Raw genomic sequence first — 23,553 nt, 5'->3', positions numbered from 1 at the left:
GTCAAAGATCGAATGGCACAGGTTCAGGGGGAGAATATCATGCATTGTTGGCATTATGGAGGAAGTACAGAAGGAGATCATGGATGCTGGTCTGAATATTGCTGCAATATGTCTCTATCTCTTTCATGGTCATGGATTATGGTTCTTCTTTGCAGATCTGGTTTATAGTCAGGGGGAGCATGTTCTTAGTGGGAGCATAACCCTTTGCCCTTGATGTCAAAGGGGGAGAGTGATTGGTTGTTGTTGCCATCAAGTCCAAAGGGGTAGATTGTTGGCATTATGATACATATGTTGTACTTGATGGCAACCCACTCATCTCAGATAATAAATTATAATGTAGAGAAAATTTCACGCACTTATATGCAGAGAAAAGTTTATTTCATGTAGAGAAAATTTCACGCAATTTTATGCAGAGAAAAGTTTATTTCATGTAGAGAAACGTTCACGCACTTTTATGCAGAGAAAAGTTTATTTCATGTAGAGAAAATTTCACGCACTTTTATGCAGAGAAAAGTTTATTTCATGTAGAGAAAAATTTCACGCACTTCCATGCAAGGAAAAGCGCGTATATGTTGGAGAACTTACCTTTGGTCCATGGTAGTTAGTCCTTGGTATTTGAACCTATGGTTTTGGACCATGGTACCTCGTCAGAAGTGTTGATCCCAAGTATTGGGTTCGTGGTATTGGTTTATTATGGTTTTGGTCTGTGGTATTGCATGTAGAGAAAAATTTCATGCACTTACATGCAAGGAAAAGCGCGTATATGTTGGAGAACTTACCTTTGGTCCATGGTAGTTAGTCCTTGGTATTTGAACCTATGGTTTTGGACCATGGTACCTCGTCAGAAGTGTTGATCCCAAGTATTGGTTCATGGTATTAGTTCGACAGTTTTTGATCCTATGGTTTTGGCTCGTGGTACTGCATCCAAAAGTGTTGATCTCATGCACTTTCATGGTTGGTTCATGGTATTAGTTCGACAGTTTTTGATCCTATGGTTTTGGCACGTGGTATTGCATCCAAAAGTGTTGATCTCACGCACTTTCATGGTTGGTTCATGGTATTAGTCCAACAATTTTTTGATCCTATGGTTTTGGACCGTGGTATTGAGAAAGGACTAAGGCTATAAAAGAGGAAGGAGATCATTTGACAAAGCATCTTCTGAATTATTGAATATCTGATAAAGTGCTAGATCTGGAATATTGTGATTGGGTTATGGTGCAGATCTGGATTTGAATGAATAAGGAACCTGAGCGTAAGGAGAAGGATAAGTTCTATTGATGGGTCAAAATCTTAAGGCTGGAATAGTGGTATCTCTATATGATTTTGATCTGTGATATGTGGCTTACGCTTGATCTATAAATCTAATAATCTGGGTCTGAATTATTGATGCATGTTTTATTTTACAGATGTTATGATCTGGGTATGTCTGATGTATGGAACAACTGCAAAGTTATAAGGAAATATTTGCAGATCTGTATGCGGGTTGGCTTTGGTGAAATCAGAGATTGATGATGCAAGTGTAGTTGATGGTTTTTTTTTTGATGTTCTTGGATCCAGTCCAAAAATTAATGAAAAGTGGTCCTTGAAAGAAAAGAAGAAGGGGGTTGTAGCTCCCTTCCAGGAGAGACTGGAAAATGAGAGAGAGAGTTGTAGCTCTCTGCAGGTTGTAGCCTGCGTACTGGTAAAGGACTGCACCAGTACAAAATCATTGTAAAAGGAGTTTCTTATTAAAAGAAGATAGAGACATATCGCAGCAGGTGGTTTTCACCCACATTGGGTTTCCACCTTATATCTGGTGTTCTTTTGTGTGACTATTTGCTTTTCTTGTTCCTGCTCATTATTTTATGATTCTGACATACAAAGTAATGATCAATATTTGAAGAATTATTCAAAGTATAAATAAGGAAGATATATTGAAAAGAATTTGATAATACTGATTCACCCCCCCTCTCAGTATTATTTCCAACAACATCATCGATAAAGACATTGCCAATAGGTAAAGTTCTTTACCAGACATTCGAAAACCTGTTTTTCCTCCAGCAGGAGGTGAAACACCTATTCATCACTAGGCCTAGTTTTGCTAAGCACACTAAGGTAGATGAGATATATAGGAGGATGTTGAAAATAAAATTACTTGATGCTGAATTATGGGAAAAATTGACCGATTTACTATAGTAAAATGTAGTAAAAATGTTAATGTATATTCATCAGGGTGAAAGGGAAAAGGCACGTCAGCATGATTAAAGAGTGACAGTGTCAAAGTGTATCAAAAGAAAGCCAAAATTGAATGCAGCTTCCAGCGTAAAAAACCAAACAGCAAGGCAGCATAAAAGGCTAGAAACCCAACTATAAAGGATAGCAGCACCAAAAAACTAGGTACATCATGAAGTGGTTTAATTACTGTCTCTACCTTCTAGCAAGAAGATATTTTTATTTCCTAGGTTAAATCTCAAGTTATTTAGGGTTATTTTGTAATAAAATTTTGTATAAATACTTCACAATTCGAAGTATGTAGGGTGGATTCTTAGACATTTCTATAGACTTCTTGATCAAAATACTGTAAAGCTATTGTATCACTGACTAGGCCAACAAGCTGGATTGATGAATAAAGACAAGATATTTCATAGGATTCATGTGTGAAGCGAAGTGCAGATAAATATTTTCTCATGTTGTTGTTATCTTTCTTAAAGTTTTTCCACAATATTTAAGGTGTTTCTGAAGCTGAATGCTATAACTAGAAAAATATCTCAGAATTTGTTTAATTACACTATGTTTTAACAGTTAGGCATTTAAATGTTTTCAACTAATATCTAAGTTAAGGAATTCTTAATTTCTCCTTAGTTTAGGTTGTTTCTTGCTAATCCATATCAAAGGATTCTTAATTTCCCTTTGTTTCAATTACCCTCTATTCCTCCTTTATATCTCAGTCTTAGAATTCTTAATTGCTCTATCACCCTGATTAAAACCATTTCACCCTCCTGTTCCAAATACTTGCACTTTACTCTGCTAGCTTGCCCTTTGAACATTCCCTTTAGTGATTTGATCTAGTCGGGCTTCCATTCTATTGAATCCATAGCCCAATGGTCTAAAGACATCATTATATCCATCTGTTTTAAGGATCCCACCATCCAATGTTTAATACAAATCAAAAACCTCCCTGAACATTCATGAATAGCCTGAAATCCCAACAAACAAAGCTAAATCACATAGAGAGAGCCCTCTCTAAGCCTAGGTTGGCTAGAGCCTATGCCCAAAAGTTGGTTTGTGGTTACCTCGGTCATTTTCTTTCTTTTAATAACTTCTAGAGAAAATTCTTAGTGATAACAAGGCAAACCCTTTGAGTCACATGGGAACTTCAGTTCTCTAGCCACAACATTCCTCACATTCTTCTAGCTCCCTATCTACCAAGACTCGAGACTGGAACTCCTAACTCATTTCAAGCAAACATCTGCTATGCACATATCAGACCACATCCATGAATGGCGCAAACTTTGTAGCTTGCGCAAAGCTCATCTATAAGAAAAAATCCTCCTCAACTTGTTTTTGGGATCCCTCATGTCAAAAATCTCAAAAGAGTTGGAAAATCCTCCCCACAAAATGAAGAAGAGGCTATCAGCAAAGCTCAATAACTAGAGCTCATATATATATGCAATTTAGATACCTCTACCATGTCCTTCTAGATGCATCTCACCTACAAACTTTTAAACCAAAGTTACTAGATGGATCTAGTTTTGTAGACGGGTTGATTGGGACCATAGCCAAAAATCAACAAGGAAACACCTTCCAGTACTCTAAAAATATGTACAATAGCCAACCATTTGGTCACATGCTTGCAACACAACCACTGCAAAATAAATGATATTACCCCGTCAACCTACACCTATGTATAATCCTTCTATTCAGGTCAGCCAATACCCTCCCACGTAGGGTGGCCAATAACCTCCCACACAAGGTGGCTTATATTCTCCCACACAGGGAAATTTATACCCGCGCTAGGAATGCATAAGTGGTTTCCACTTCCCAGAACACATATTCCATCCAAGGAAAAGGGAGTAAATATTTCCATTTTCAAACACCTCAACAAAATAACCCACCAACACATGCTAATGTAGGGGTTAATTTTATGCAATGTTATCTCCCTCAACAACAAAAATCATTTGAATAATAAAATACATCTAATCCACCTAATAATGCTAAGAGAAAAAGAACTAACAAGCCAAAGGTAGAGCCTGGATGATCTAGGTGGATATTGGTGGTCACCCGCCAATTCTAGTTGGACTTCCACCATTGTTTCTTTCAGTTTTTCAGTTTCCTTAATTGTAGCACAGTTTACTATTTTTAGTAGTTTTTCGGGTCCTAAACTTTCGGAGCCGTTTTGAGCCCCTAAACGACGTTCTTTTGGAAATCTACAGACAATGATTTTCTAACCAAAATCATCATTTCCATCATATTCCTCAGAGAGATCTTTCCTACTGGGTATCATGTGCATCAAACAGAGATAATATGACCAAGTTGCGACCTCGTGAAGTTGGTTGTCCAACTCTCCCCAATGGGGCCCATAAACTATTTGTGTTACATCTCCTCGGGTTAGGGTTTTGGTTGTTTAGGGTTTGATCTTATTGTTCAATAATGAAAAGGCCCTTGGGCCTCATTGTAAGGCAGTTAAGAGGAATGTAACCGCCACATCACTTCTCAGAGATAAGCTACCATCGCCTGAGCTAGTATTATTTCCATTCTGTTTGTAAGCATATTTCAGTATTTGATATTAATGAAATGAAGTGTTATTTCTACTGCATATTTGTATTTATGGTTATATTCGTAATTTTTTTCATTCATGTTTAAATCCGAATCAGTGGTATGAGAGCAGTCTGCTCTTTCTCTATTTTTCTTTGCATGTCCCCAGCGAGGTCGAGATATAAGGAGTTAGGGCTTGAACTGGTCGAACCTTTGCAAGACCAGCCTTGCAAATCTTGATGGCCTCCCATGACAGATGAAAAGAAAGATGAGGGGCCAAGAGATCCTATCAAAATATTGCTCGAGGAAGCCCTTGAGTGACAAAGGAACTCGATGATGGACAACTTTGCCCAGATCCTTCAGCGACTACCCACGGGTGACGTATCTACTTCCGGTAGCTACTCTAGAAGCGCCACACCCTTTAAGGTACGAGTTAACTTTGACATTCACATATTTGAGGGTCAAATAGATGTAGACACTATAGATAAATGGTTAAATCTACTACAAGGATATTTTTCCGTTCATGATTTTTCTAGCCGAGAAAAGATCACCTTTGCACTTCTCAAAGTAGCCCCCCACGTTAAGGATTGGTGGGAAACCTACTCTGAGTAGAAGGATGAAATTACGAACTCACTATTTTCAGTTGCGCCCACTTGGAAATCATTCCAAGATGCCATCAAGGAGCAGTACTACCCTGTTAGGAGCTATGAGGATAAATACATAAGGTGGACAACACTAGGATAGGGAAGGGACGAAGATGTGCCAGAGTTTACCATTGTTTTTCATACCCTTCACATGAAGTTAGGTATCAAGGATTCTGAGAAGAATTTGGTTCTCAAGTAGGTTGGATGCCTACATAGGTACATCTAGGATGAGATGGGATTCCCTGACATCTCCTCGCTCGGCATGACATACCGATATGTGGTCAAGATCGAGAAAATTTTTAAACAGAAGAAGTGAGAGTTTGGATCTGCAAATCTGAAGCAATGGAAAGGTGCCCCCAAACCACAAAACAAAGGAAAAATCCAAGGTGGGGTGGCCTAGGACAATCCACAACCGCTGCAAGCAAAGAACAATGTCATGAAGCCGAAGAAGGACACATGAAAGTGGTGTGAGTTCCATAAGAGCTCCACTGACAACACAAGTGCGTGTCGGGCCAAGCAGTCACTGGTGGCCGAGCTAAAGGCTGCGGAATCAGATGCATGTTATGACTCATAGTTAGAACCTAACAAGGAGAATGACGAAGGGAAGCAGATTATCAATGCAGAGCCTAATGCCACCATTGCCACCATGAAGATCTAGAAGGAGGAACTCGAAGATCCAGAGGAGGAGGAGGATGAGGTATTATGTGTTGTTGCTCCCCTTGATGTTTGTGATGTATTATTAGGCCAACCATACTTATGGAAGCGACATGCTTTGTATGATTCAAGGCCTCGTGCTATTATTGTTACTTTGGGAAATAAGTTGTATAGGATACCTGTTATGTGGAATTTTGCATCTATGGATAAATAGAATTTCCCTAGGTGGGTAGCTACACCTAGAACAACAGATTTAAAGCATTTATCCTTTTTCTATAGAAGATAAATAAGAGAAGGGACATACTTGTTATCTTTCACTTTCCCTTTCTCACCTTTGTATGGCTTCCTTCGCTCCTTCTCGAACTTAATCCACTCGACAAGTACTTGCAATCATAAACAGAGGACAAAAACAAATCAAAGAAAGAGATCTATCTAATACAATCAAATCGAATCGAAAGAATTTACACATGTAATCATCAGACATAAAGAAAAGAATATGGGAAAATGTGTAAACAAATTTATTAAGTAGAAGGAAGAGTTACAACCATGAAGTCTGATCCAATGTCACTCCTCCAGCTTGGGTTCCAACCAACATCACATCAAAATCACAACACTCTGGCAGCATAACAATACTTGCTTACAATCTCAAACCTCACACCAATAATATCTCCTTACAAATTCTCAAAGTCCAGCCCCTGATCACTTAGATGAGTGCTCAGTTTATAGGAAAATGGAGGAGGTTTGGTCATAAATGAGGGTATTGAACGACCTTCCAAACATAGAGTTAGTTTCCATGGAGGAATGAATGAGAAGATAGGAGGTTACTTAACTCATTCCCTATCCAATTTCGAGCTCATAGGGGATGATAAGTGTAGGAATATTCTAGAAGGCTCCAGAATATAAGCATATTCCCACAACCCTATGTGGATTTTGCTCAATCTCTCCCAGCACATGTCAAAGTGGGACTAAGTGCTCTGAAATGCACCCTGACATGGGCCTACCTATACTGAAGTGCACTTACCCCTAACCAAGGTTGTGCTTGTCCCAAGGAGGCATTTCTGGAGGGCTTTAGGCCAAGAAACTCTCAGGGAAGGAGGAATTCAAAGTGATGACTCGTCTAGGGCATGTAGCAACTGAATTAGTGTTTGATGAGCCCTAATAATGCTAATCTAAATGATGGGAGTGATGTGCCCAAATGAATCTATAACAACTACCCCCTAAAGCATGAAGCTAAAAATGATAATGTCGAGTGATATGCTTTACGATGTGATGATGAGGTTCTGAAGCAGATGGCGACCTGCATCAATTACAATACATAATATCATGATATTTTGGATTTTTTCATGAATAGCCGAAGGAAGGCATACCCATGGTCAACATATAAACTTTCATTACAAGTACATAGATAGTCATCTACAGATATAGACCCATGATGGAATGACCATCATTGTAAAGCCATCGTACGGATGATTTGGTACTCTCCTGAAATTGTAGCCCAGATGGATGAAACTAGATCCAGGGTCTTCTATCTCATTCAATCATTCGCTCAAGTATGAGTCTAACCATGTGAATATTGTTGGGTGTGGAACCTAATTATCTTCTGTATTCAAAGGTTTTAGTCGGATGTATACCCCAGGAAGACTGTACACCCCTCCATGCGGGGGGGTGCAGGGGGGACTTGTCCCCCCCGCGGGGGTCTAGGGGGGCTAATCCCCCCTGGCTGGGGGGTCCGGGGGCCAGCGGTCCCAAGGCAGGGGTTCGGGGGCAGTGCTCCCGAAGCTAAAAATATATGTAAAATTGCCTTGTAAAAATCTAGTAATTTCTAGTCAATCTAGGCCGTTCATTAGGCAGATGATCTGAAGGTAGAAGTTATGTTTAATTTAGGGTTTTTTTTTTGCCCTAGAAGGAAACCCCTCACTATATATGAGGGAATTGTATTGTGTCTATGGATATCTAGATTTTGAGTGAGGAAGAGAGAGGAGATTGAGAGAGAAGAGGGTGTTACAACGGATCTGCTGTAGGTTGTATCTCTTCAGTTTGCTAGATAATAGAAAAGGAAGGACTGGTTGTTTCTCCGTGGACGTCGCCCAAACTAGGTGAACCACATATATCTGTGTCTCTCTTGTTTTATGTGTTTTCTTTGTTTATATTTCTGCAATATTTTATGTGTTCCATTGCTCTGTAATATATAATTTTCTAACAACTAGTATCAGAGCCGAAGGTCTATTTCGCTGATAAACTCACATGAGAGAAGGGTTCCTGGTTTGAGTGGGAGCAATGGCGGAAGATGGTAGGTTTAGGGTCGAAAAATTCAATGGCCAAAACTACCAGCTGTGGAAGATGCAGATGGAAGATTATCTGTATCAGAGAGATCTATACCTACCATTGAGTGGAAAGACAAAGAAGTCAAGTATGACAGACACATAATGGGATATTCTGGACAGAAAGGCACTTGGAACAACACAGTTGTGCCTAGCGGCATCGGTAGCATTAAATATTTCAAAGAAAATGACAACACAGGGTTTAATGTCGGCATTGGCCAAAATATATGAAAAACCCTCGACCTCAAATAAGGTATTTCTTATGAAGCGTTTATTTAATATGAAGATGTCAGAAGGTGGATCTATTGCAGATCATTTAAATGATTTTAATACAGTTACAAGTTAGTTAAGTTCTGTAGGGGTAAATTTTGATGATGAAGTTAGGGCTTCGTTATTTCTGTGCTCATTGCCAGAAAGTTGGAATGGTTTAGTTATGGCCATTAGTAACTCTGTCTCTGGATCTAGTACTTTAAAGTTTGATGATGTTGTCAGTGCACACCTTAGTGAGGAAATGTGACAGAAAAGCTCAGGTGAGACATCAGGTAATGCTTTGACTGCAGAGACTAGGGGAAGAAAAATGGAAAGAGGAAAGAGCCCAAGATATCGCAGTAAGTCAAGAAAAGGCAGATCCAAGTCCAGATCAGGGATAGTGTGCTGGAAATGCGGGAAGAAAGGACACCTAAAGAAATACTGCAAGTCTCAGAAGGGAAAGGAAGGAGATGTGCAGCAAGAAACTAATCATGAAGTGAATGTAACAGGTGATGTGTTGCAAGATGCTTTGATTCTTTCATTAGAAACTATTATTGATGTGTGGGTGGTAGATTCAGGGGCCTCATTCCATGCCACACCTGATAAGAAACATTTTCATGATTATGTTCAAGGAGATTTTGGACAAGTTCGATTAGGTGATGATAAACCCTGTAAAATCGTTGGAATGGGTACAGTTTCCAAAAAATAGCAAAATGGAAATCAGTGGCTATTGAAGGAGGTAAGGCATGTTCCAGATCTGAAGAAAAATTTGATTTCAACAGGGCAATTGGGAGGTGAAGGTTGCATAAGTACATTCACAGATAAAACCTGGAAGGTCACTAAAGGATCCTTGGTAATAGCGAAAGGAGGAAAGGTTGGTACATTGTATTTATGCAATGGTATTTCTAATTTCGTTAATGCTTTAACCTCTACAAGAGAAGATACAACATTGTGGCATCATAGGCTCAGGCACATGAGTGAGAAGGGGATGTAGATTCTTCACTCAAGAAATGTGTTGTTAGGTTTGAAGCATGTTGATTTAAAATTCTGTGAGAACTGTGTTTATGGAAAATAGAAGAGAGTCAGATTCCTTAGAGTTGGGAAAGAAAAGAAGAGCGAAAAATTAGAGCTTGTGCATACAGATGTATGGGACCTACTCAGATATCATATCTTGGTGGCTCTCGTTATTATGTTACTTTTATTGATGATGCAACCAGAAAAACTTGGATTTATTGTATTCGAAATAAATCTGATGTATTTGATACTTTCAATAAATGGAAAGCTTTGGTTGAAAATGAGATAGGGAAAAGGTTGAAGTGTCTCAGATCAAATAATGGAGGTTAATATTGCAGAAAAGAGTTTGATAGGTACTGTTCAGAGAATGGAATTACAGAGAGAAGACAGTTCCAAGAACACCACAAGAAAATGGTGTGTTAGAAAGGATGAAGAGGACAATCATGGAGCGTGCAAGGTACATGAGATTGCATGCAGGATTGCCTTTACAGTTTTGGGTAGATGCTGTAGATACTATTGTTTATCTAATAAACAGAGGGCCTTGAAGTTATTTGGATGCTGGTATTCCAAAGGAGGCATGTTCAGGTAAAAAGGTAAACTACTCATTTTTAAAGACTTTTGGTTGTGAAGCCTTTGTCCACATTAATAAAGAAAATAGAACAAAGCTTGAGGCAAAATCAAAGAAATGTACCTTTATTGGATATGGTGTTAATGATTTTGGTTATCACTTATATGGTTATGAAAATCACAAAATCATTGGGAGAAGAGATGTAATATTCAATGAAAAGGTCTTGTATAAGAATCAGTTGCAGGAAAACAAACAAGAAAAAGAAAACAGAGAATACACAGTGCTTGACGATATCACAGGAAAAGTGATTGTGCCTAAAAATCATAATGATCAACAGCTAGAACAACAACCACAACAACAACAAGAACTTCAAACACCTGAAAGTGGTGTTAGAAGATCTGCTAGGATAAGTAGACCCCCTGAACGATACTCTCCTTCATTATATTATGTATTGTTGACTGATTCTGGTGAACCAGAATGTTATGAAGAAGCAGTGTAGGTAGAAACTAGGAAGAAGTGGGAGCAAGCCATGAAAGAAGAGATGTAATCCTTAGCACATAACTAGACTTGGGACTTAGTCAGGTTGCCTGCAGGTAAAACAACATTGCAGAATAAATGGGTTTACAGGCTGAAGAAAGAAGATGGAGGAAAACAGAGGTATAAAGCAAGACTTGTGGTTCCTTTTTTGATGTTTAACAAAGCTTGAAAAAGAGATAAAAGTATGCTTTGTGTTCAAAGTATAATTCATGATTGTGAAAATCAAATTCTATAAGTTAGCTATAAATCTGTTCAAAGCAATAATAAATAGGTCAAACATACCTATTTCATTGGTAAAAAAAGGTAAATACTAAAATTTACTCATTTAATGATCATGAAATAAACATAAAAGAAGAATTTACCATGTTATTTTCACCATTTGATATTTACCATTTAGTTTGTGCTCTGGACCAGTATTTTACCTTGATCTTCAGTAGCTAATTGCAAGAGATTATGTGGATCATTTCTTGTGCCATCTGGACCATGTAGCAGATCTACCTCTCCTCTTTCTTTTCATGTCATTCTTTTACATTTTCATGCAAGCTTTAGGGTTTTTAGGGCCCCTTGGGTTAGAATATTTCACCCTCGGATCAACATAGCCTTCCATGTCGAAGACTATAATGTAGAGCACCCAAATAGAAGGGTAGCTACTCTGCAGCACATTGTCTCCCTTCCTAGGTTACGCTGGGTGAGTTTCACAAACTTGTTTCACCTGTTTGGCCGAAAATTTCTCCAGTTTTTTGCATGAAATGGATAGTAACTAAGCTTATGGTTTGATTTCAGTATTTCGTTGGATCAAAATGTCTATTACTTGGCAAGAGAGAGAGCATGAAGAATAAGACATGGTTGCCCTAAATGATCCGGGTACTATTGAGGCCCTCAGAAACTTTGGGTTGCTCAAATACTTCAAGTTGTCCAGAATGAAGCAACAATTAGAACTATTGTAGTTCCTAGTTCATGCATGGGATCCAACGGATCATGGTTTCACATAAGGGACAAAGTGGTCCCTATTATGATTGATGATGTTTACTTTCTTATATGGTTGTCAAGACGTGGTGCCCCCATTTCTCTTTCAGGTTATTCCCATGGGGGGGAATCAATGAGGGACTATGTTCGACAATTTTTTCGGCCAAGTACACAACCTAGCAAAGGCGGAAAGATAATCATCAAATATATTCGCTATTTTCCTTTGAGAAAAATCCTATTCACTATTTCAAAGTTGGCAGGCAGTGTGACACTTCAATTTTCAAATAGATCATACATGCATTATGCACTTGAGTGTCTTGAGCCAAATTTATTCAACTGGTGTGAGGTTGTACTTTCTTCACTAAAAGAGTAACTGAAAAAGGTAAAGAGTGGTAAGATGAAATTTTTTAGCTATGAATCTCTCTTAATTTCTTTTACCTTAGAGATAATTCCATTGATATAACCTCAGAATGTAACACTGGGTGTAGCTGGTCCTAGAGATCCACAGATGCAGAGGTGGGTCGAATTAATGGCTAGATATGCTGGTTAGTCATCGATTACATTTTCTACTACATTCTTTAGTTGGCTCGATCGAAAACACATTGTCATCGAGGAGCATCCATACACAGGGATGGATTTTCGTGGAGATCTAGAGTTGAGTTTACCAGTGGGCACTCAATGGGGTGCTATAAGTAAATTGTTTTTGACCAAATGTTTTTGTTTTCTAAGTTTTTACATGTTTTTGTGCTTTTGATGTTTCCAAGACTAAACTGAAGTAGTTCTCATGCATACAGATGTTGGTATTGATCAACCTATGAGACATCAACAGGAGGTAGGTGGACCAATGCGAAGAAATATCGAGAGGGCAGTTCTCCAGGATTTGGATTTGACCGAGACACTAGCAGAGTTGAAGGATCATGTAGAGGGGCTAACCCTCTGTATTCTAGATATTCGTATCGAGGAGTTACTTATGAGGCTGTAGCGCCATACTATTGTGTTCTTGGATGTTGGATGCAACTATTGCACATGATATCTCAGGCTGTGACCTATTATCATGACCATCACTAGGTCTACTTAGGATGTTTTTTGTATGTATTTTGAGTTTTTAGGTCAGATGACCAAACATGTCTTGGACACAAATTTTGTAAAAAAATTTAAAACATATATCTATTTTTATTTTCAGAGTTTTGTATATGGTTACGTGCAATCCTATTCAACTAATGATGTGAATTTAAAATTTACTTATACATGTGACACAAATGTCTGTTTAACACATAGTTCACTAATGAATCAGTTAATGTGTTAAAGTTTCTGGAAATATGTTGATATTGAATGTACTCAAAATTTCTTTCCAAAATACGAACTCTATGGAACATATGAAGAATTGTTGGGTTTCAGATGGTATAAACATTTGTTAGTTGCAGTATGACGATTTGTGAGTCCAACCTAACAATGATTAGTCAAATGCCAAGTGAAATGGCATCAAAGAGAAGTTCGATCAACACACTATACTCAGTGATATTGTTCATAGAATGACCGATACAAATCCCTTGAAGACTCACTAACTCACCACTTGGAGTGAAAATGGCCCATGCTACAGAAGATAGGTTATGCGTACTATGACTAGCACCATCCACGTAACCAACAAATGGTTAGAAACATTTCGACATCTGCAACAAATGCAAAGCGGATTAATTAACCACATAAAAACTCTAAAAGAGACACTGACACACACACATGCAATTAAAGCATACATACAGTGATTTTACTACACTGAATTAAGCATAGTAACATTTGAGGTACAACCCATTTCAGGGATGCGACAATGGAATTCCATCATAATCCACCAACTCTTAGGCGCCTTTTTCCAAAACACGCTTGACAATGTAAGGGCCCATCCATAGTGGTTCAAATTTTCTTACTCCTAGTTTATCAGCTTCCTAGTCATAAAGCAAGACCAGGTCTCCTTCTGAGAAAATGCGAGGCTTGACATTTCTATCGTATTGCGCCTTGATTAATTTCTTATGTGCTTCGTTAGAAAATGCGGCTTCACAACAGGTTTCATCCAGATGGATGAGTTCTAAGAAATGTGCTTCTTCATCATAAGTGTTGGATAACTGGTCAATTGCGAGTTTAAGAGATCAAATTTCACATTGTATTGGCAAGATTACCTCCAGACCATACACCAATTGAAAGGGTGTGAATCCAGTTGCATTCCTTACCGAGGTTCGATATGCCCACAAAGTAGAGTACAAGATTAAATGCCAGTTTCATTTATGAACCCCTATCATTCTTTGAAGCATTCACTTTAGGACTTTGTTGATGGCCTCAACTTGTCCATTAGCTTGTGGATAATAAGGAGTAGAACTGTCATGTGAAAGTCCTGACTTGGTAGTTAACTCAGTCATCATGTGATTGTGAAAATGCGACCCATGATATGTAACTATAGCCTGTGGAACACCAAACTGGGCAACCACGTGGTTGAAAAATAAAAGTGCAGCTACCTTGCCACTATTGTTTAATGTAGGAAAGGCCTCGACCCATTGTGTGAAATAGACAATGACGACTATAATGTACCCATGCCCCTCGGCTGAGGTGGGGTTAAATGCCATGAAGTCAATGCCCCATTTGGAAAATGGTCCAACAACAATGACAGGATGCAATGGTACAGGTGCTAATCTATATTTACGGTCATAGATCTGGCATGCATGACAACTTATGATGATAATAATGCAATCTTTTAATATGGTAGGCTAGAAGTAACTAGCACAAAGAATTCTCTATGTGGTAGCTTAACCAGATAAGTATCAACCACAAGCACCTGAATGGTAATCATATAAAACTTTCTCAGCTTCCTCATGTGTGAGGAACCTCTATAAAACTGTATCGATACCACGATGGTAAAGAGTGTTGCCAACGATCAGATAATCTTTAGCTTGGTATCGGATATGTCGCTATTGTGAGAGAGTTATCAGGCCGGAAATTTTGGCTCTCAAGATAAATCAATATCTCCATACCACGAGTCAGATGAAAAAATCAGGAATAAAGACTCATCCAAAATTGATGGTTCTGATGTTGAATCAATGGTATTTGAGGGAAGGTCGTAAAGAAGCTCGGTGAAAACTAGAGATTTCTTTGGTTTGGATTTGATGAATTCCAAATCGAATTCCTACAAAATGATGATCCATTTTGAGTATTTCCCCCCCAGCAATTGAAATGACAAAATATATGTCATAGGGTTGCAATCCGAAATGATAGAGGTATTTCAGAGCAGGAACCAGAGATTCTAGGTTCGATCCCCAGTGGAGTCGCCAATTCGTTATGTGGAATTTTGCATCTACAGATAAATACAATTTCCTTAGGTGGGTAGCTACACTTAGAACAACATATGTAAAGCATTTATCCTTTTTCTATAGAAGATAAATAATACAAGGGACCTACTTGTTATCTTTCACATTCCCTTTGTCTCCTTTGTATGGATTCCATCGCTCTTTCTCAAACTTAATCCACTCAACAAGTACCTACAATCATAAACAGAGAACAATAACCAATCAAAGCAAGAGATCTATCTACTATAAGAAAATGGAATCGAAAGCATTTACACATATAATCATCACACATAAAGACAAGAATATGGGAAAAGGTGTAAACAACTTTATTAAGTAGAAGGAATGGTTACAACCAAGAAGTCTGATCCAATGTCACTCCTCCAACTTGGGTTCCAACCAACATCACATAAAGAAAACAACACTCTGGTAGCATAACAATACTTGCTTACTGTTGAGAAGGTAAATCCCCTCTACGGATAGAGGCGATCCCTACTAGCCCAATAGGGGTCTAGCAACAATCACACAATGCTGCCACGCATGTTCCTAGTTACAATTAAACAAGAAGTAAGAGCACCTACTTGGATTCCTGCGCTGTCGTTGAACGAAGAGATGTCTCCTTCGCTCCTTTGCTTCGGCTGGTCACAGTCCTCCGCGATCCCCGCGAACGGACACCTGCACACACGAAGAGAAGGCAAACGCAAGCGTAAAATCTAGTAAAAGTAACTATATGCCAGTCAGAAAAGACATAATTCACATTTATCCATTGCATAAACAAACGAGAATGGAACAATAATAGCAGTCATCTATTATTAATCAGAATAGAGAAGAGTACAACCAAATGTTCTGACGTCGGTAAACTCCTCAGGAGGGATCAGTCAGCATGTATCTCAAGCATTCACCTTTGAGGATGATTCTCCCAAGACAAACAACTCTCTCTCTCTCACACAAATGTCACAAACAAACTTCCCAAAGCAATCAATCACTTCCACTCCTAACACACCACACCTATAGCAGCAATCTGAGCACTACAAGCTCTGTACAATCCAAGCTAAGTCTAGCTAGTTTCTAACCAGCTGCTCATGGTAGTGGTGGAAGTTTATATAGGAGAAGGAGTCTCCTAAAAAGGTGGAAGGATGAGCTTTAATTCAAGGGGAGTAGTTGCAAAGGGTCGAACAGACATGCCATAGAAGGGAGTCGATATTCACAAAGCTAACAACCAAGCCTGGAGAGATCTGGAAGGCTGGTTGTTTGAACAAATTCGCCCAAACTGGATCAGCGCGGATTATATGGAGACTGCCGCGCTGTCAGCACATAACAATAACTGAACAAGTCATGTCAGCGCGGAAGGACACGTGAAAGCCGCGCTGTGCGTCATCGCGGAAAAGTGATGTTCTTCCGCGATGGAAGCGCACGAAATACACTGTGGGGCGCTGGTCATCGCGGTTATTTTAGGAACAGACGCGCTGATGCACAAAACTTTGGAAAAAATGGGTTTTAAGCCAGTTCAGGGATCAAACACTTAGTGATTGTGACTTCTTGGACACAGCAGGGCGACTGACAGGAAGGCAGTGATAAATTACTGTGTAACAGATGCCCCCTAAAGCATGAAGACCGAGAGAGTGGGAGGGGTGAAATGCTTTACAACACACACCGAACTGGAACACCACCAGGAAGTACCGAAAAATCTCTGACAATCACATACATGCAGTCTAGGCATGGGCGCAGCCATCCAAAAGACATGCGAGACTGGTCTATGGTATGGACGCAGCCACCCAGCTTAAGAGACCATAATAATGACAAGGTATGGTCGCAGCCATCCATGAAGACTCAGGTATGGGCGCAGCCATCCATCAATGAGTCATGTAATGATTATCCACAAAATCGCAACCTGGACCACAGTGAGCAAGGATCCAGGGTCTTGCGCTCCATCTCGACCCGAACAGAGTACAAGTCCACACATGTGAATACAGGGGTTGGAGTCGAACATGCATGAACATCGTCTGATTACCGGCCAATGATGAGAACCGTTAACAGACGCGAGAGGTACCACCAATAATGACAGTGGCCCTCAAGGTACTATAGGTACAGTCCGCGGCATGTGAATCAATGAGCTGGTGTCGAACACCCACAGAATCATTTGATCGGAGGCCAATGATGTAAACCTCTCGTCGAACACGAAGAACCTGCCATTGAGGTATGCAGGCTCTAAGGCACCTGAAGGGGGTCTCTAAGTCACCCTCCTGGATAATGAGTTGAAGTCGACAGGAAGGGACCTTGATCGAAGGTGGGCCATAATGCTTCCCACATCATCGACGCGAGACAGAGGAAAAATGATTTGTATGAGATAGCAGATGAGGTTGTATTATTGCAGAGGTCAACTTCTCTTGAACATATCGGCGGCACTATAACGGATTTGGCAGTATTTGACATCAAATGAGCAGAGGTCATGGTGACAGGGCAATGAGCAGATGAGAGGTCAAAACAGGGTAACCCAAATCCACGGAGGCTAATGTGAAATGAGATGAGATATCCCCACCCAGACACGAATGCAGGCTAGTGCCATGTTCAAGAGCGACATACTGCCGACACGACAATTATTACAGTTCCATTTTCCCCACCATTTCTGGCAGGTACCCCGGTTATTTTTGGATGACAAGCTTGACGGGGGTAACATATGCTTGGTGTGTGTCATGTTGACAATATCCGATGTCATTGAGTGTTTAACGAGCCTGACAAAGGAAAAACTCGGCTTCTTTTCTTGTTTCGAGAGTCTGAAAAGAATGCGGAAAAGGAGACTCCAGGGGGGTCCTTTTTCGTACAGTTGTGTCTCTCGAGCCCGAAAAAGTATAAAACTGTGCTCGAAAGAACCGCCCGGCCATTACAACCGAGGAGTAATTTTCATAAATAGTGTCGCCGACCGGAAAAAGTAAAAAAGTGGTCGAAGACACGTCGTTTTAGAGCCAATATCGAGTGCGAAACGACAAACACCCGGCGATCTTTTTGGTTTAACGGTCGGAAAAAGAGCTTAAAAACGACCGCCTTTCGTTCCCTTTAACGAGCTGAAAGGGAGCTCGGCCATCTTCTCTTGTTTAACGTCGGAAAAGAGCTTAGAGACGACACTTTGGGAATCACATGAATCGTGAATTGTCATGACCAAGCTGCGATACCTGTACCTGCACAAGGGCATTACTCGCATAAATCCATTCGATATACGTAAAAAACATATGGAAACATGCTTGAAAACAGAACCAAGGCTAGTTTTATGGCTAAAAATGGTAAAAAACCCAAAAAATATGATAATTTAGGAGTTTTTACTATAAATAGGGGGGGTAATAAGTCATTTTTACCATTTTACTATTTGGAGTGCGAAGAACGTGGAGAAACCAAAAGGTTGACGGAGCGATTTCCAGCCCATCCGGAGACCATTTTCAGATCTGCTTCTTCCAGGTAGGTTCCCATTCCTTTGCCCTGCATTCTGGTTCATTTTAGGAGTTTTTTAACGGTTGAATAGGCCTAATTGGGCATTTTTTATTTGCATGGGTGCGCCCTCGGTCAGCGCGGAAATTGCCCACGGGGTCGCGCTGATCGAAAAATAGTCAATGTAACCAACTTCGGGTCAGCGCGGAAAAGGCGTGTTCTTCCGCGCTGACCTCGCATTTTTTACAAAGAGCTGCCATTGTCAGCGCGGCTGTTTCTAAAACAGCCGCGCTGGCGCGGAAAAAATTTTGTTTTTGAAAATGAACGTGAATTTTTACATCGAAGCACTTCTGATTGGTTTTTATTGTTCATGCAGGACACCATGGCCTTTCAATGGCAAGAGAGAGTTCACGATGTAGAGGATGTGGCTGCTTGGGGAGACGTAAATTGCTGCAACGCCATGCGGGCGTGTGGATTCATGAAATTCTTCCTTACGCCGCGTCTGAGGGCCCAACATGATCTGCTGGAGCTGCTGATCAGGGCATGGAACCCGGTGGACCAAAAGTTCACCATCCGTGGTCACGACATTGAGTTTGACCATATGGATATCTTTTTCTTGACTGGGTTGTCGCGCCGAGTTGCGAGGCCCATCTTAGAGGGGCAGCGACCTAGCGGTGGTACCCTGGATGACTTGATGGCTGAGGTTTGCCCGGGGGCGGTGAAAACGCGGAGTGGGAAGTGCTCGATCCCCACAGTGAGAGATATAGTGCTGCGCACCATCCTGTTCATGGTGACCCGGGCAGCGGGCAGCATGGCGAACCACGAGGCATCCAAGACCCATCTCCTACTAGCCCTCGAGTGCCTCGAGCCTACCGTGTTCGACTGGTGCACTGCAGTGTGCAACAATATGAAGAGGCAATTGAGCAACTGCTGTCGCGGAGAGACGAAGCAGTTCGGGTATGGATCGATCCTGGTCCCGCTCATTCTGGAGCGAGTACCAGCCATGCGACTGCAGTCTATGGCTGTGGATGCCCCCAGAGATCCTCGAGAGACGAGGGCCTCACGATGGGCTCGGATTATGCCACGTGGGGGTGGCGGCCGACCACATAGCTGGGGGGTATATTTCAGAGACTGGTTGGACCAACAGGAGATCTTCGTACAGGATTGGCCATATGCGGGGATGGATTTCCGCAATGATCCTGACTTGGTGCTGCCTCCGGGTGAACAGTGGGATGATGCAGGTATGACACTTTTTGTCTTTTGAGTTTTGTATTTTTTTTTTTTTATGTACATGTCCTAATAAATGTCTTGTCATGCAGATGTGGGGCCTACTAGACCGATTGGCCTGGCTGCCACGGCACGGAGAGAGGGCCCGGGAGCCGGAGCTTTGGCCTTAGCCCCTCCAGGGGCCAACACACCAGAGACTGTGGCTCGCAACCTTGAGGGGTTGCTGGAGGGGGTGCCAGATTTCCAGGGGGTTGAGGAGGTCCCTGTGGAGCATCAGATCCACACAGTGGGTGTGGAACCCAGAGTGCACCGCCTTCTGAGGCACGAGCGGCTTTGTACTACAGAGAGCACCATCCAGCCGATTAGTCACTAGGTTTTATTTCCACTGTTTATTTTGAGACATTATGACTCAGATGTATCGAGATTTTGGGACACGTACTTCTATTTTTGAGCGCCTCAGTGCGCCACACGATATATATATATATACATACCGATTTTTGGATGAGTCGTTGTTACATGTGATGATGTGTTATCTTGTGTTATGCGTTTGTTCAGTACAATTTGTGATCTTATGTATGAATTTGCACGACACTCGACTCATGGATTTTATATGTTTAATGCAAGCTTAAAAACACACACGTGCAAACTATGCTTGAAATGATTTATGTATGCTTATTCTTAGATGGATCTTTTACATATGATGATGTGTTCCATATGTTACGCGACTGTTCGACACACATGTTATCTGATGTATCTACTTGCATAACAAACGACCCATCGTGAAATATGCACATATTTTATTTTTATGAAAGCTTGAAAACACGCATGATAATCACGTATGCAAACTATGCTTTGAACAATGGATTTTATTTTTGATGCAAGCTTAAAGGCACGTATATACATGCAAACTATGCTTGATAGGAAAGGAACGGGCATGCCCCCAGCATCGTGACTCAATTCGAGGTACATGCCCCCCAAGCTTCAAGCCATTGAAAATGGGTTGAAGGTTGACAAAATGGTTATTGCGCTCGAATTGCACGAGCTTATGTTTCATTGTTTTAACGAGGTTGACACAGGGAAAAAAACTGTCCTCGGGCCGCCGTGTTTCATTTTTTAGCGAGCTTGACACAAGACAAGGAACTGTGCTCAGAACGGACTTCATCATAATGAACGGGAAGTGGAGGCCCCCAAGAAAGTGGCTCCGGAGGGGAGTCCAACATCTTGGAAATCAGGACCTAATGCCCCCAGGACACTATGTACGATGGTGTCGTCACTGGGTACGGGCACGGGTTGGGTGGCCACGTAGTTGATTTGCGGTGAGGCAGATGCAACTTGTGGATGAAAACCAGGAGGGAAGGAGGAGTGCGCCGGAGGGGCTTGTGGACGAACGAACGATAATTGATCGAATGTCACGATTCTTCCATCGTGTGGAAAACAAACCACACGGAAAAGTGAAGAAACAAGGGCTCCCATGGCATACACATAATCACGACCAAGGAGAAGACTGAAGTCTAAAGAACCTTGGGTAACTGAGGCGTCTATATAGACGGTCTTGCCTCCCAAAGTAATAGGAAACTTCGGGAGGATCCCTAATGGCTGACTCGTTCCTCCATCAAACGCGGTGAGATGCGGCGCGACAGGTACGAGCGATGGGGAACCCAAAGCTCGCCAAGTAGTAACGGGCATGAGACTAACCGATGCTCCTTCGTCTAACACAGTGCCGGGCAGCGCTTTACTGCAAGCATAGGCGGTGACCCAGAAAGGCACATGGGACGGAAGGGGAGGGGCAGTCAAACGACTCCAGTCAAAAGAAATGACCGAACTACTTGGTGGGGGAACCATATGGTTGCCCCCCTGCTCGGAAAGAACCGAATCAACAATTTGGTGACTCCGCTGGGGAATTTCCGCGCTGACCGAGGGCGCACCCATGCAAATAAATCCCCTCTACGGATAGAGGCGATCCCTACTAGCCCAATAGGGGTCTAGCAACAATCACACAATGCTGCCACGCATGTTCCTAGTTACAATTAAACAAGAAGTAAGAGCACCTACTTGGATTCCTGCGCTGTCGTTGAACGAAGAGATGTCTCCTTCGCTCCTTTGCTTCGGCTGGTCACAGTCCTCCGCGATCCCCGCGAACGGACACCTGCACACACGAAGAGAAGGCAAACGCAAGCGTAAAATCTAGTAAAAGTAACTATATGCCAGTCAGAAAAGACATAATTCACATTTATCCATTGCATAAACAAACGAGAATGGAACAATAATAGCAGTCATCTATTATTAATCAGAATAGAGAAGAGTACAACCAAATGTTCTGACGTCGGTAAACTCCTCAGGAGGGATCAGTCAGCATGTATCTCAAGCATTCACCTTTGAGGATGATTCTCCCAAGACAAACAACTCTCTCTCTCTCACACAAATGTCACAAACAAACTTCCCAAAGCAATCAATCACTTCCACTCCTAACACACCACACCTATAGCAGCAATCTGAGCACTACAAGCTCTGTACAATCCAAGCTAAGTCTAGCTAGTTTCTAACCAGCTGCTCATGGTAGTGGTGGAAGTTTATATAGGAGAAGGAGTCTCCTAAAAAGGTGGAAGGATGAGCTTTAATTCAAGGGGAGTAGTTGCAAAGGGTCGAACAGACATGCCATAGAAGGGAGTCGATATTCACAAAGCTAACAACCAAGCCTGGAGAGATCTGGAAGGCTGGTTGTTTGAACAAATTCGCCCAAACTGGATCAGCGCGGATTATATGGAGACTGCCGCGCTGTCAGCACATAACAATAACTGAACAAGTCATGTCAGCGCGGAAGGACACGTGAAAGCCGCGCTGTGCATCATCGCGGAAAAGTGATGTTCTTCCGCGATGGAAGCGCACGAAATACACTGTGGGGCGCTGGTCATCGCGGTTATTTTAGGAACAGACGCGCTGATGCACAAAACTTTGGAAAAAATGGGTTTTAAGCCAGTTCAGGGATCAAACACTTAGTGATTGTGATTTCTTGGACACAGCAGGGCGACTGACAGGAAGGCAATGATAAATTACTGTGTAACACTTACAATCTCAAAACTGACACCAACAGTATCTACTTACAAATTCTCAAAGTCCAGCCCTTGATCACTTAGATGAGTGCTTAATTTATAGGAAAATGGAGGAGCCTTGGTCATAAATGAGGGTATTGAATTGTTGGCATTATGACTAAAGTGTTGTCCTTGATGGCAACTCATACAGGTGATAGATCACAGTACAACAGGTCAGTAGCAGAGATTGATGATCAACCCACAAAGAATGAAGAAAATAAGAAGTTCGCAGGTGCGCCGTGCAATAGGTGCGGTCATAGGCTGGGTCCGCAGGTACTCCGTTCAGAAGGTGCGGACATATTCGCAGGTTAACAGAACAAAAGGTGCGGTCCTAAAAGTTCACACACTTTCATGCAGAGAAAAGCGCACGTGTGGGAATCTTATGGTTGTTGGGTCCGTGGTATTGTGTTATTATGGTTTTGGACCGTGGTATTGTGAAAGGCCTAAGGCTATAAAAGAGGAAGGAGATCATTTGGCTAGAGCATGCTTATGGGTTGAATATCTTAAGGAGAGCAAGATCTGAAATTATGGTTGGTGAGTGATATCTAGATCTACATCAAGGAGAAACCTGAGCTTTATAGGGCAAATCTACTGATGGTTCGAGATCTCCTTTGCACATGATCAGATCTGTAGATCTAATAGTCTGTGGCATATTTGAAGACTGGACCGCAAGTGCGACACGTTTTAGGCGCGGAGATTCGCAGGCCTCTGAAGGAGAAAGCACGGAGATCCACAGGTAGATCGAGGAAAAATTGCAGGAGGATCATAGGCCAGAGACGAGTACAGTGCGGAGGTGCGCAGGCA

This window comes from Pinus tabuliformis, chromosome 1_1, assembly GCF_031772625.1.
Source record: "Pinus tabuliformis cultivar Carrire ecotype Pingquan chromosome 1_1, CPIR1, whole genome shotgun sequence".
Classification (NCBI taxonomy): domain Eukaryota; kingdom Viridiplantae; phylum Streptophyta; class Pinopsida; order Pinales; family Pinaceae; genus Pinus; species Pinus tabuliformis.
This window is presented reverse-complemented; position numbering follows the sequence as displayed.